We start from the raw sequence: 13,560 nt of genomic DNA on the forward strand, positions 1-13,560 counted from the left end.
AAGCAGACTCTAAATCCGTGTTCTCTCCAGACTCCACACTGCCACCAGCTGGTCCATCAAGCCTCTGAAGCACCATCCCAGCTCTCCCCAGGATGTATACTTCAGCAGTATTTTGGCTTGCCAGTTGACTCAGTGGTAAAGAATCTGCCTGCCAATTCAGGAGACTTGGCTTTGATCACTGAATAGGAAAGATCCCTTAGAGGAGGAAATGGCAACCCACTCCAGTATTCTTGCCTGGAGAATTCCATGGACAGAGGAGCCAGGAGGGTCACAGTCCACAGGGTCGCAAATGAGTTGGACACAACTTAGCAACTAAACAATACAATAGTACTTAGCTTCAGCTTGTCTCTGCTCCATAAACTGTGTTTACCTTTAAAATCTACCCCCTAGGACTTCCCTGGTGGTCCAGTAAATCCACCTGCCAATGCAAGGGACACAGGTTTGATCCCTGGTCCAGGAAGACCTCACATGCCTTGGAGTAACTAAGCCCTTCCACCACAACTACTGAGTCCCTGCAGCCCAGAATCCAAGCTCTACAACAAGAGAAACCTCTGCAATGAGAACCCTGAGCGCTGAGATGAAGAGCAGGCCCCACTCTCTGCAATAAGAGAAAACCCACACAGCAATGTAGACCTAGCACAGCCAAAAATAAATACATACATAAATAATTTTTTTTAAGGTATGTCTTAAAAAAAAAATCAGGCCCCTGGTAATTTCCTGGCAGTCCAGTGATTAAGACTCCATGCTTTCACTGCCAAGGGCCCGGTTTCCATCTCTGGTCTGGGAACTAAGGTCCCACAAGCCTTGTGATGTGGCCAAATAAAATAAAATTCAGTCCCTAACAAGGTCCTGACCCAGGTGCTTAAAAAAACTAAGAAGGGGACTTCCCTGGTGGTCCAGTGGTTAAGGCTCTGCGTTCCCAATGCAGGGGGCCTGGGTTTAATCCCTGGTCAGGGAACTAGATCCCTCATGCTACAGCTAAGACCCAGCCCGGCCAAATAAATAATTTAATTTTTAAAAAAAAGAAGAAAGAAGAGGCCAGGTGAACAAGCACTGGCCTTTGCTTTCTCCTTTGGATCAAATCAGCCCCAGGGAGTGTGGGACCCTCAGCAGAGCCCAGGGTGCCCTCCGTGTGTTTCCTTCCACCTCCTCTGCAGTCACCCTAGGGGCTCCTCATCCTTCTAGGAAGGAGACAGCTAGAGACAAGCAAACAAAGCTTCCATCCACCATCTCAGAGGAGGAAGGAACCATGACAGGGACTTGTACACAAAACTTTATAAGCTTGGTATCTTGTAAACTTTTATTATTTTTTGTTATCTCACAGATGTTTCCTTGTAACATCTAGGGGTGGAGGAGGAAGAAGAGGGGGTGGAGGAGGAAAAAGAGGAGGTGGAGGAGAAATCCCTTATAGAGAAAAAGAGATCAAGGGAGGGAGCTAGTCTGTGGAAGTGCCTGCATGAATTTCCAGCATCACTGTTGGTTTGACAAATGCAGCTGCTCTGTTGTGGGCTTGTGGGAAACAGACATCCTTTCTTTTTTAAATTAAAAAAAATTTTTTTGCCACGCTGTGCAGCAGACAGGATCTCACTTCCCTGACTAGGTGTCAAATCCGTGCGCCCTGCATTGGAAGCATGGAGTCTTCACCACTGGACAGCCAGTGAAGTCCCAGACATCATTTCTGGCAAAAGCTACACCCCAAGATCTCAAGGGCTGTCTGATGACATGTCACCCCGAGTCTATGTACAGTTTATCGGGGGACTTTGTTCCAAATCCCCTGTGCCAACAACCTTGAAGAGCTCCCTACCCCCTTGTATGAATGCGCAGTAAGCTTTGTGAATAGAGTCGGTCGCCCTTATTAGGCAGGTGCGGTTAAGACAAAGGACAGCCACAAGGGCAGGGGCATTTCATTTTGGATTCCAACACTTGGGGTCAGTGGTTAATTACTAAGTCTCTGTATTCCAAGGTCACTTGAAGTGGGAATGGAGACATGAATCCTATGTTAATCAGTGGATTAACCTGAGCAAATGGGCTTCTTTCAACAGGAGGGGCCACACCCCAAACTGCAAGCCCCTAGTACACAGCCTCCCCTGAGGCCAGAGAAAAGAAGTGAAGTCACTCAGTCATGTCCGACTCTTTTCGACCCCATGGACTGTAGCCTGCCAGGCTCCTCTATCCATGGGATTTTCTAGGCAAGAATACTGGAGTGGGTTGCCATCTCCTTCTCCAAGGGATCTTCCCAACCCAGGAATCAAACTTGGGTCTCCTTCATTGCAGGCAGACTCTACCATCTGAGCCATCAGGGAAGCCAGACAAATGAGGGTCAAGCCTCTGCTCTTTTGGCCAGTATCTCTATTTCTGCTCCAGGATTCAGAGTTCTCCAGGGCTAATATTTCTAGATCTTATGGAGGAGCTGGCCAGAGACAAGGGTCTTTTATTTTTTTAATTTAGCCAGATTTTTTAAAATTTATTATTATAATTTTTAAAATTTAGTTAATTTATTTTAGGTTGCGCTGGGTCTTCATTGCTGCCCATGGGCTTTCTCTAGTTGTAACGAATGGGGGCTACTCTCTAGCTGTGGTGCTTGAGCCCAAGCACCATTGCGGTGGCTTCTCTTGTTGCAGACCATGGGCCCTAGGGCACCTGGGCTTCAGAAGTTATTGCTCACAGGCTCTAGAGCTCCGGCTCAGTAGTTGTGGCACACAGGCTTAGTTGGCATGTGGCATCAGACCCGTGTCCCCGGCATTGTCAGGCAGATTCTTAACCACCGGACCACCGGGGAAGTCCAGCTATATACTTTCTTACTGGGGTATAATTGCTTTACAGCGTTGTGTTGGTTTCTGCCGTGCGGTGAAATGAATCAGCTATATGTGTGTGTGCGCGCTTAGTCGTTCAGTCATGTCTGACTCTTTGCAGCACCATGGAGCTTGCTAGGCTCCTCTGTCCATGGGATTTTCCAGGCAATACTAGAGTGGGTTGCCATTTCCTTCTCCAGGGGATCTTCCTGACCCAGGGATTGAACTCGAGTCTCTTGAGTCTCCTGCATTGGTAGGTGGATTCTTTACCACTGTGCCACCTGGGAAGCCCAGCTATACATGTATATACAAATATATATATATATAACCCTCTATGACCTCCATCCCACCCCCTAGGTCATCACAGAGCACCGAGTTGAGCTTCCTGTGCTTTGTAGCAGGTTCACACTAGCTATTTATTTTACACATGGTGGTGTATATATGTCAATCCTAATCTCCCGGTTCATCCCACCCTCTCCTTCACCTGCTGTGTCTACATGTCCGTTCTATACATCTGCGTCTCTATTCCTACCCTGGGAATAGGTTCATCTGTACCAGTTTTCTGGATTGCATATCCATGCTTTAATAGCCGATACTACATTTTCTGACTTACATCACTCTGTGTGACAGATTCTAGGTCCATCTACCCCTTTACCAATGACCCCCAGATATGGAGCACTTCACCAGTTTGGGTGTCATCCTCGTGCAGGGGCCATGCTAATCTTTGTGTCATTCCAATTTTAGTATTTGTGCTGCCGAAGCAAGTGCTGCAAAAATCTTCTGATGCCACGGGCTCTTTCTGTCAAGTACTTCAGCACCTTTTGTCTGGAGGCTGGTTGCGTCTGATGTTGGCAGTTAAGGTGGGGCCAACATTCTGGAAAAGCTGGGGGAAGGTGTGAGCCTGATGCCAGAAGGGAGAGACTAAAGGATATGATCACTGCCCCCCCACCCCACCCCACCCAACCCCAGACTATCCCCTCCCCACACCAGGCCTCCCTGCCTCTCAAGTCACTGCTGCTTCTCCCTGAATGAAATCAGAGAGGAACAGACAGCAAAGCAGAGCAGACTTCGAGGCCAGAAACCCAACCCCAGGGCACCCCTGGAAACAGGTGCTGTCACTCAGGGTATGGGAAATTCCCAGCTCGAACTGCCGTCTGAGCACAGAGGCGTCCAGGGGCCAGTGGTTTCCTCAGGGGCAGGTGCTCCTGGACTCGTCCTCCCCGTGCAGCCATCTGGGCCCTGCTCCTTCCCAGCCTGCCTGCTGGCATTGCCCAGAAAGAGCCACCCTAGTGCTCCTATGCTGTTTTTCCGGTGACACCAAACATGGCCATGCTGGGCTGAGGCCCCAGGAGGCTGGGGCAGGAGAGCTGAGACCCCTGGCTTGACCCCAGAGTTTGGTTTTAGGGGAAGCACAGCAAAACAGGAGGCTTGTCTCTCTGCCTGTTTCCTTCTTGTTTCCTTCGTCCCCGGAAAGACTGAACAAAAGTCCTCAACATGAACGAAATTGAAGGGAGGGACATGCATCCTAAAAAGTTCAGAGAGCAAAACAAGCCAGGACAAGGTCCCTGGGGCCGTGTCCCCTTGATGCTGCGGCGGCCTCTGTGGTGGCCTCTGGAGTGGCCTCAACACAGCATCTGTGCAACAAGGGAAGTGCAGAAGGGACCTGCTGTCTGGGAATTTCCCTTCACCCAGTGACAGCTCCACTCACCAAGCTTTGCCCAGAGCTCTGGACCAGCTTGGCCCCAACCACAGGCCCCTGAGTCAGCCACAGAGTAGAGTCAACTGGGGCTGGAGGGGAGAGCTGGGAGGCTGGCCAGCGTTAGAGCCAGCGGGATGGGCCCAGCAGGCAGAATCAAGCAGAGACTAAGGGGCTCGGGGCAGCTCCCGCAGTGCCCCCTGGTGGCTAAAAGCAGCCCTAGCCGACCCCCAAGAGCCCAGACTGTTCTGCCACAAATTCATGTCCATCTCTTAGCGACCCCATGGACTGCAGCACGCCAGGCTCCTCTGTCCTCCACTGTCTCCTGGAGTTTGCTCAAATTCGTGTCTGTTGAGTCAGTGATGCCATCCAACCAGCTCATCCTCTGTTGCCCCCTTCTCCTCCTGCCCTCAATCGTTCCCAGCATCAGGGTCTTTTCCAATGAGTCAGCTCTTCCCATCAGGTGGCCAAAGTATTGGAGCTTCAGCTTCAGCATCAGTCCTTCCAAAGAATATTCAGGGTTGATTTCCTTTAGGATTGACTGGTTTGATCTCCTTGTTGTCCAAGGGACTCTCAAGAATCTTCTCCACCACCACAGTTCGAAAGCATCAAATTTTTGGTGCTCAGCCTACTTTATGGGCCAGCTCTCTGTACCTGACTACTGGAACTACTAGCTTACCTTCTGCCCATGGAGCAGACAGGATAAGAGAGCAGGATCAAGAGTCTCATTACATTTTTTGCCCCACAGTCCTCTTTTGCCTCACCCTATCCTAGACCTGACTTTTACCCTAGGATGTTGGATGGAGGGTCACCTTGCTCTTGTTCCGTGGGTGCTGAAAGCTGGGGGAGGGCTTGGGGTCCTTTCCACCCCTGCGGCCCCAGGTATTACATGTCTGGAGTCCTAGTTCCACAGCAGCAGACAGATTGAAGTTTTCACACTGACATGGGAATTTTGTTTTCCCAATCCTAGCTAGGTTTGAGCTCAGCCAAAGCAGCAGTTTTGACAGCCCTGACCATACCCTAAGGGTTTATATATATATATGTATATATATATATACATATATATATATTTTTTTAAGATAACAAGAAGCACAGCCAAGGGTGAGGCAGTGTGCTGGGTGGCCATGACATTGGAAAACATTCTCTAAAAACACCACATTTCTGACAGTTTTGAAGTGATCTGTTGACAGTTGTTATGACTTAGGTGAAAATGACATCTTTTCAACCAAAGGTGTTAGGACCAGTGGATATCCACATGCCACAGCTTTCACAAAAATCAACTCAAATAGATCCAAGACAGAAATCTAAGAGCCAAAACTGTTAAACTCTTAGAAGGAAACATGGGTGTAAATCTTCAAGACCTGGGATTAGACAACTGTCTTTTAAATAGGACACCAAAAGCACAAGCACGAGAAGAAAAAAATAAATACATTTGACTTCATCCAAATTAAAACCTTTGTGTATCAAAAGACACTATCAAGAAAGTAAGAAGCAAGCTACAGAATGGGGGAAATATTTGCAAATCATAGATCTGACAGTATCCAGAATATATAAAGAATTTTCACAAGTCAGTAACAAAAAGATGTAAACCAATTTAGAAATGAGCCAGGACTTCCCTGGTGGTCCGGTAGCTGAGACTCCAAGGTCTCAATGCAGAGGGTTCAGGTTCAATCCCTGGTCAGGGAGCTAGATCTCACATGCTGCAACTAAGACTTTGCATGCTGTAACTAAAGATCCCACACAGACAAATAAATAAATACAAATAAAATATTTTTTAAATGGGCTGAATGATTTGAATAGACATTTCTCCAAGAAGATATACAAATTGCTAATTAGCACACTGAAAAGATGTTCAACATCATTAACTGTTAAGGAAATGAAATCAGAACTTCAATAAGATAACACTGTTCAAAAAACCAGAAAATAAATGTTGGTGGGGATGTGGAAAATTCCCAGTGTTGGTGGGAATGCAAAATGGTGCAGCCACTGTTGAAAATACTTCAGTGGTTCCTCAAAAAGTTAAACACAGAGTAAAAATATGACCCAGCAATTTCATTTCTAGGTATACAACCAAGAGGAGGAAAACATGTCCAGGACTTCCCTGGTGGTCCAGTGGTTAAGAATCCACCTGCCAATGCAGGGGAGGTGGTTTCCATCACTGGCCCAGGATGATTCCACATGCCTCGAAGGAACTGAGCCCATGTATCACAGCTACTGAAGCCTGTGTGCCCTAGAACCCGTGCTCTGCAGCAAGAGAAGCCACCACAATGAGAAACCTGTGCACCGCAACTAGAGAGGAGCCTCCACTCGCTGTAACTAGAGAAAGCCCTTGTGCAGCAATGAAGACCCAGCACAGCCAGAAAAAAAAGAATTCCTGGACTCTGCTTAAAAAAATTATGTCCACACAAAAACCTGTGCACAAATGTACACAGCAGCATTATTTATAACAGGCAAAAAGTGTGTTTCCACTTCTGGGACACTCAAATGTCCAGCAATTGAAGAATCACCAGGGATCTTCGCAACCCAGGGATCGAATCCAGGTCTACCACAGTGCAAGCAGATTCTTTACCATCTGAGCCACCAGGGAGCCCCCGAAATCCACATATAATACCTTACACAAAAATTAATTCAGATGGGTCAAAGATCTAAATGCAAGTGTTAAAACTATCAAACTCTTAGAAAGAAACATAGGTGTAAACCTTTGAAACCTTTGATCAGTTAGTAGTGGCATATCCATACAATGAAATGTAAAAACAAGTGAAATATTTACAAGCCACCACACGGATGAACCTGGAAAACATCATTGTTCCCTGAGGGGTCCAGCAGCCCAGGCTGACATTTCTTGTCTTACAGTCCAGGGAGGCCCCAGCCTCCACGATCCAGAAACTTGGGAACACTCAGGTCCAAAGGGTTACCTTCTTAATGATCCCACCTTTTGAAAACATCTGAAGATCTGATGGACTCCATTCTTCAGGTTTGCCCTCTGCTTTAGCTGATTCCTTCTAAGGTCATGCTCTTGGACATCAACCACTATTTTTTTTTTTAAATCTCTGCAATTAAAAAAAAAAAAAATCTTGGGACTTCCCTGGTGGTCCAGTGGTTAAGACTCTGCACTTCTACTGCAGGGGGCGCAGGTTTGATCCCTGGTCAGGCGACTGTGATCCCATCTGCTGTACATTGTGGCCAAAAACAAAAAAAGGCCTTCTTTCTTTTTCATTTTCAGCACCCACCCAAATTTCTGAGCTTGAGTCCTCCCTGCAGAGGTGGCTGCATACCTCATGCATGGCCTGAAGTGTGGCTAATGTGGACCGAGTGTCTGGTCCACACACTTGTTTATGCCTGAGGCCCCTGCTCTGTCAGGCTCCATTCTTGGCTCCAGACACACTGCAGTGAGCAAAATTAAGTTCCTGCAAAGTAAATCCTCCAGAAATTTACATCCTATTGAAGGAAGACCAAAAAGCAGATGCTGAACATTTTGAGTGATGTTTTTGGCTTTGAAGGAAAATTCAGCACAGTAGGGGGATAAAGGGTCATGGGGGGCAGGTGTGTGTGTGTGCTTGTCCATTTAAGGGGAGACGGCAGAACCCCTCTCAGCTTGAAGTGTTTCTCAAAGAGTCGTAGCCCCAGTGTCCTGACAGACAGGGAACTCGTGAACAAGCAGACATACCCAGACTGTTGAGCAGGCCAGAAGTAAACTTCCTTGCAAGACCTGCCCAGCAGTATGGCCAGAGACAGGCAAACCCAAACAGCTCCAGGGTCTCTTTCATTTTTAAAATTTTTGTTTTTCTGGTTTTGGTTAAATAGCATGCAGGATCTTAGTTTCCTGACCGGGGTTCGAACCTGCACTCCCTGAACTGGGAATGGAGAGTCATAACCACTAGATCACTGGAGAAGTCCTAGGTCTCCTTTTAAGGTCAAGTTTAGCTGGGGTGCAAAGAGGGCAGCTTCAGCTCTTTGAGCAAAGGGAGTTTGTAAGCAGCCGTCTCCAGAAGGAGTCTGTGGCCTTTGGGAGGAAGTACCTCCTTGTCCTCACCTTGATGAGAGCTGCTCGGGATCACTTTCTTCCTCCTGGAAGATCTTGGTTTTGGGATCCTAGTGGCCAAAGGCCTGGCAAGACATCACTTAGCTATGGAGGTTGTTTTTAAGGTAAAGACATGAGAATTCACACCTTTTGTGTGTCTGTCAACCTGGGAGCACTTGCAATGTCACCTTGCAAAGGGCAACTTGCAACCCACCAATTTTGTGACTTAGGGTAAGACACCTAACATTTTAGGCCTCTAAGAATGATTAGAGTGCCTACTTCATAGTGTTTGGTGAGGAGTAAATGAAATGATGAACGTAAAGGGCTGGGTCATGGGACTTCCCTGGTGGTTCAGTGGTTAAGACTCTGCACTTCAATGCATGGAGCTCAGGTTCGATCCCTGGTCAGGGAACTAGGATCCCACATAACCACACAAGGAAGCCAAAAACAAAAACAAAAAAGGCTAGGTCATGTCTTATAAAGCTAAAGTAATTGAAACAGTGGCAGTGGCATAAGGATAGACATATAGACCTATAGAATAGAGAACCCAGAAGTAAACTTGTATATATAGTGAGTTGATTTTCAATAAGAGTGCCAAGACTATTCAATGCAGAAAAGACAGTCTCTCTTCAACAAATGGCATTGGGAAAACTAGATATCCACATGCAAAAGAATGAAATTGAACACTTAGGTTATGCCATATATAAAAATTAACTGAAAATGAATTAGAAACCTAAATAAGAGTGAAGACCATAAAACTCTTAGGAGAAAACGTGAGGACAAATCTTCATAATCTTGGATTTGACAATGGTTTCTTAAACATGATACCAAAACAGAAACAACAAAAGAAAAAAATAAATTGGAATTCATCAAACTTAGAAATTTTTGTACATTAAAGGACACTACAAGAAAGTGGAAAAAAAAACCCTACAGGATGGGAGAAAATATTTGAAAATCATATATCTGATAGAATCCAGAAAATATAAAGAAATCTAGGGCTTAGCAACAAGGCAACCTGATTGAAAAATGGCCAAGTGACTTGGAAAGAGGATAAACACATGGCCAAAAAGCACGTGAAAAGATGTTCAACATCATTAGACACTGCTGCTGCTGCTGCTGCTAAGTCACTTCAGTCGTGTCCGACTCTGTGTGACCCCATAGATGGCAGCCCACCAGGGTCCCCCGTCCCTGGGATTCTCCAGGCAAGAACACTGGAGTGGGTTGCCATTTCCTTCTCCAATGCATGAAAGTGAAAAGTGAAAGGGAAGTCGCTCAGTCATGTCTGACTCTTCGGGACCCCATGGGCTGCAGCCTACCAGGCTCCTCTGTCCATGGGATTTTCCAGGCGAAAGTACTAGGGAAATCCAAATCAAAACCTCAGTTAGATACCACTTCTCACCTACTGGAATGGCCATAATTTAAAAAAAAATTTTTTTTAAAGGGAAGTAAGTGTTGATAACAATGTGGAGAAATTGGAACCTTCATACATTACTGGTAGGAATGTAAAATGGCACAACTGCTGTGGAAAATGGTTTAGTAGTTCCCCAAAAAGTTAAACATAGAATTACCGTACAACCCAGCAATTCTACTGCTAGGTATCCATCCATACACCAAAGAATTGAAAACAGGGACTAAAACAGTTACCTGTACATCCATGTCCATGGAAGCATTACTCACAAAGCCAAAATGGAGAAACCACCCAAATGTCTATTAATGAAGTAATGGATATATGTGGTATATCTATAAAATGTAACATTATTCAGCCATAAAAAGGAAGGAAGTATTGACACTGGCTTCAACATGTATAAACCTTTAAAACGTTACACCAGGGGAACTTCCCTGATGTTCTAGTCATTAAGAACCCGCATGCCAATGCAGGGACATGAGTTCGATCCCTGGTCTGGAAAGATCCTATGTGACTCAGGGCAACGAAGCCCATGTGTGACAATACTGAGCCTGTGATCTGCAACAAGAGGAGCCACCACAGTGAGAAGCCCACGCACCACAACTAGAGAGTAACCCCTGCTCACCACAGCTAGAAAAAGCCCACGTGTGGCAACAAAGACCCAACTCAGCCAAACATAAATTAAAAATTTTTTTATTATTTTAAAAGACCATTATCTTAAAGAAAAAAAAGATGACTATTATATGAGTCCCTTCCCTGGTGGCTCAGATGGTAAAGAATCTGCCTGCAATGTAGGAGACCCAGGTTCGATCCCTAGGGAAAATCCTCTGGAGTAGGAAATGACAACCCACTCCAGTATTATTGCCTGGAGAATCCCATGGACAGAATAGCTTGGCAGGCTAGGTCCATGGGGTCCCAAAGAGTCGGACACGACTGAAGTGACTTAAGCGATGCAAACTTTGAATGTACTTAATGCCCCTGAATTGTACACTTGACAGTGGTTAAAATGCTAAATTTTGCTATGTGTATTTTGCCACACACACAGAAAAGATGAGGCATTGTCTTTCACAGTAACTTGTCCATAAGAGCATCAGGGATCCTATAGAAGGATGGAGAGTCTGGGGAGCCTGCTCCCCGCAAGAATGTGCAGTCAGGGTGGCAGTCTGGTGGCCAAAAGAGGGAGCTGAAAGGTGACTGTCATCAGTTGGAGCCAGTCTCAGAAGTGGCATCTGTGTGACAGTGATGTTGGAGGGTTTTAATTGCTCCTGAATTAATGTGCTTATTCCTCACCCCTGGGGCGCCTGGGTTTAATTACTGTCTTAGGTCACATATGCAAATGAGTCTGCTATCATTCCTGGTCCCCATGGATGGCAGCCCTGATTACCAGCCCTCACACTTTGCAGCGAGATGGGCAGGAAGAAGGGGGGGATGCCACTGGCCAGGCTGGCCTCCCCCTTAGAGCTGATGAGCAGAATCGGATAAAGTGGTACCCTGCCTGCCCCATTTATGGGTCTTTGTGAGCTGACAAGTTCAAGGTTGTGTCTGGGGAGTTGTTGCTACCTGAAGGCACCGGGAGATTGCTTGTCAACAGCAGAGGAGCCCTGGAGGACCTAAACCCCCAGGGCTCCTGGGGACAGAGGATTCTTACAGGAAAGGAATGGCACTGGGAAGATGTCAGCCTGCAGAAGAGACCGTGGACCCGGAGTGGCAGATTCAAAAGCAGCTGCCTTCAGGAGACAATGGCCAGGGACTTCCCTGGTGGTCCGATAGTTAAGACTCCAGCCTTCCACTGCAGGGGACACAAGTTTGATCCCTGGTCAAGAAACTAAGATCCCACATGCTGCGCAGTGAAGTCAAAAAAAGGAAGATGGCCAACTGCTGCCTTCTAGGAATGTGGGCCCGGTGTTGTCAAGTTTTAATGTCTAATGTCAATCCATTAGAACCCAGAAATTGGAATTTTTACAAGAAATCTGTTTTAGATTCTTGACAACTAATTTGAATTTAAAAGGCACTAGGCTGCCTGCTTTTTGGGGTGGGAGTTAATTGGGAAGGGGCTCAAGGAACTCTTGGGGTGTTGGGAATGGTCTGTCATGGAGCAGTGCTGGTTACCGGGTGCGTTTTTTAAAACCCACCAGACTGTACACTTGACAGGTTCGTGTGGACTTCCCTGGTGTCCAGTGGCTAAGACCCCACGCTCCCAATGCAGGGCACCCTGGTTTCATTCCTGGTTGGGGAACTAGATCCTACACGCCACAACAAAGACCCAGAGCAGCAAATAAATATTCAAAAAAACAACCACAGTAAAACAACAGGTACCTGTGACTGAAGGTAAATCACACCTCAGGGAATTTGGCTCAGTGGGTCCCCATACTTCTCTAGGGTTGCTATGAACTTGCTGCTCTAAACCCTGCCCCTGTTTTGTTCAGTCACGGCCACAGGTGCTTTCCAGCTCTCAAGAGCGCCTTCTCCTTTCCCTATGCCCTGGACCTCTTCCTTTGTTGTTCACGGACTGCAGCGTGCCAGGCTTTCCCCATGTACCTCTTCCTACGTAAGTGTATCAGCATTTGATGGTCTAATTCATTCTATTCTGGGTGGGAGGCTAAGTTGATGTGACCATTTCTTTTTTAAAATTAATTTTTATTGGAGTATGTGTACGTGCATGCCAAGTCACTTCAGTCTTGTCCGACTCTGCAACCCCATGGACTATAGCCTGCCAGGCTCCTCTGTCCATGGGGATTCTCCAGGCAAGAATACTGGAGTGGGTTGCCATGCCCTCCTCCAGGGCATCTTTCCAACCCAGATATGGAACATGAGTCCCTCAGGTCTCTGGCCCTGGTAGGTGGGTTCTTAACCAGCTAAGCCATCAGGAAATCTGCTTTATAAACTTGCGTTAGTTTCTACAGTACAGCAAAAGGAATCAGCTATATGTATATATGTTCCCTCTTTCTTGGATTTCCTTCCCATTTAGGTCACCACAGAGCGGTGAGAAGAGTTCCCTGAGCTACACCGTCATCTCTAACTAGTTATCTCCTCTATGTACAGTATCTGTAGTGGACATGGCCATCCCAATCTCCAGATTCATCCCCCCCACCATGTGACCATTTATAGTACTTACTCTGTGTGTGACCATTTGGCAGGGGTCTCCAACCCTCAAAACAGATCAATACTGGTCCATGGACCTGTTAGGAACCAGGCTCCACAGCAAGAGTTGAGCTGGTGAAGCTTCATCTGCTGTTCCCCATCGCTTGGATTACCGCCTGAACCATCATCCCCTAGTCCCAGCGCCAGTCCATGGAAAAACTGTCTTCCATGAAACCAGTCCCTGGGGCCAAACTACGTAGAGAGCTGATTCGACATGGAATTCTTAGTCAAGAAGCAGGCTCTTGTCCAGGCTGCTGCTGCTGCTGTTGCTAAGTTGCTTCAGTCATGTCCAACTCTGTGAGACCCCATAGACAGCAGCCTACCAGGCTCCGCCGTCCCTCAGATTCTCCAAGCAAGAGCACTGGAGTGGGTTGCCATTTCCTTCTCCAATGCATGAAAGGGAAAAGTGAAAGTGAAGTCGCTCAGTCGTGTCCGACTCTTCGAGAACCCTTGGACTGCAGCCTATCAGGCTCCTCCGTCCATGGAATTTTCCAGGCAAGAGTAC

General features: G+C 46.8%; 1 pseudogene; it reads right to left on the bottom strand.

The window, feature by feature from the left end:
* Positions 1-3,456: 3,456 nt before the first annotated feature.
* Positions 3,457-3,556, bottom strand: LOC138991333 (U6 spliceosomal RNA; annotated as a pseudogene).
* Between the last annotated feature and the right edge of the window lie 10,004 nt (positions 3,557-13,560).

This window comes from Bos mutus, chromosome 16 (genome assembly GCF_027580195.1).
Source record: "Bos mutus isolate GX-2022 chromosome 16, NWIPB_WYAK_1.1, whole genome shotgun sequence".
NCBI classification, from domain to species: Eukaryota; Metazoa; Chordata; class Mammalia; order Artiodactyla; family Bovidae; genus Bos; species Bos mutus.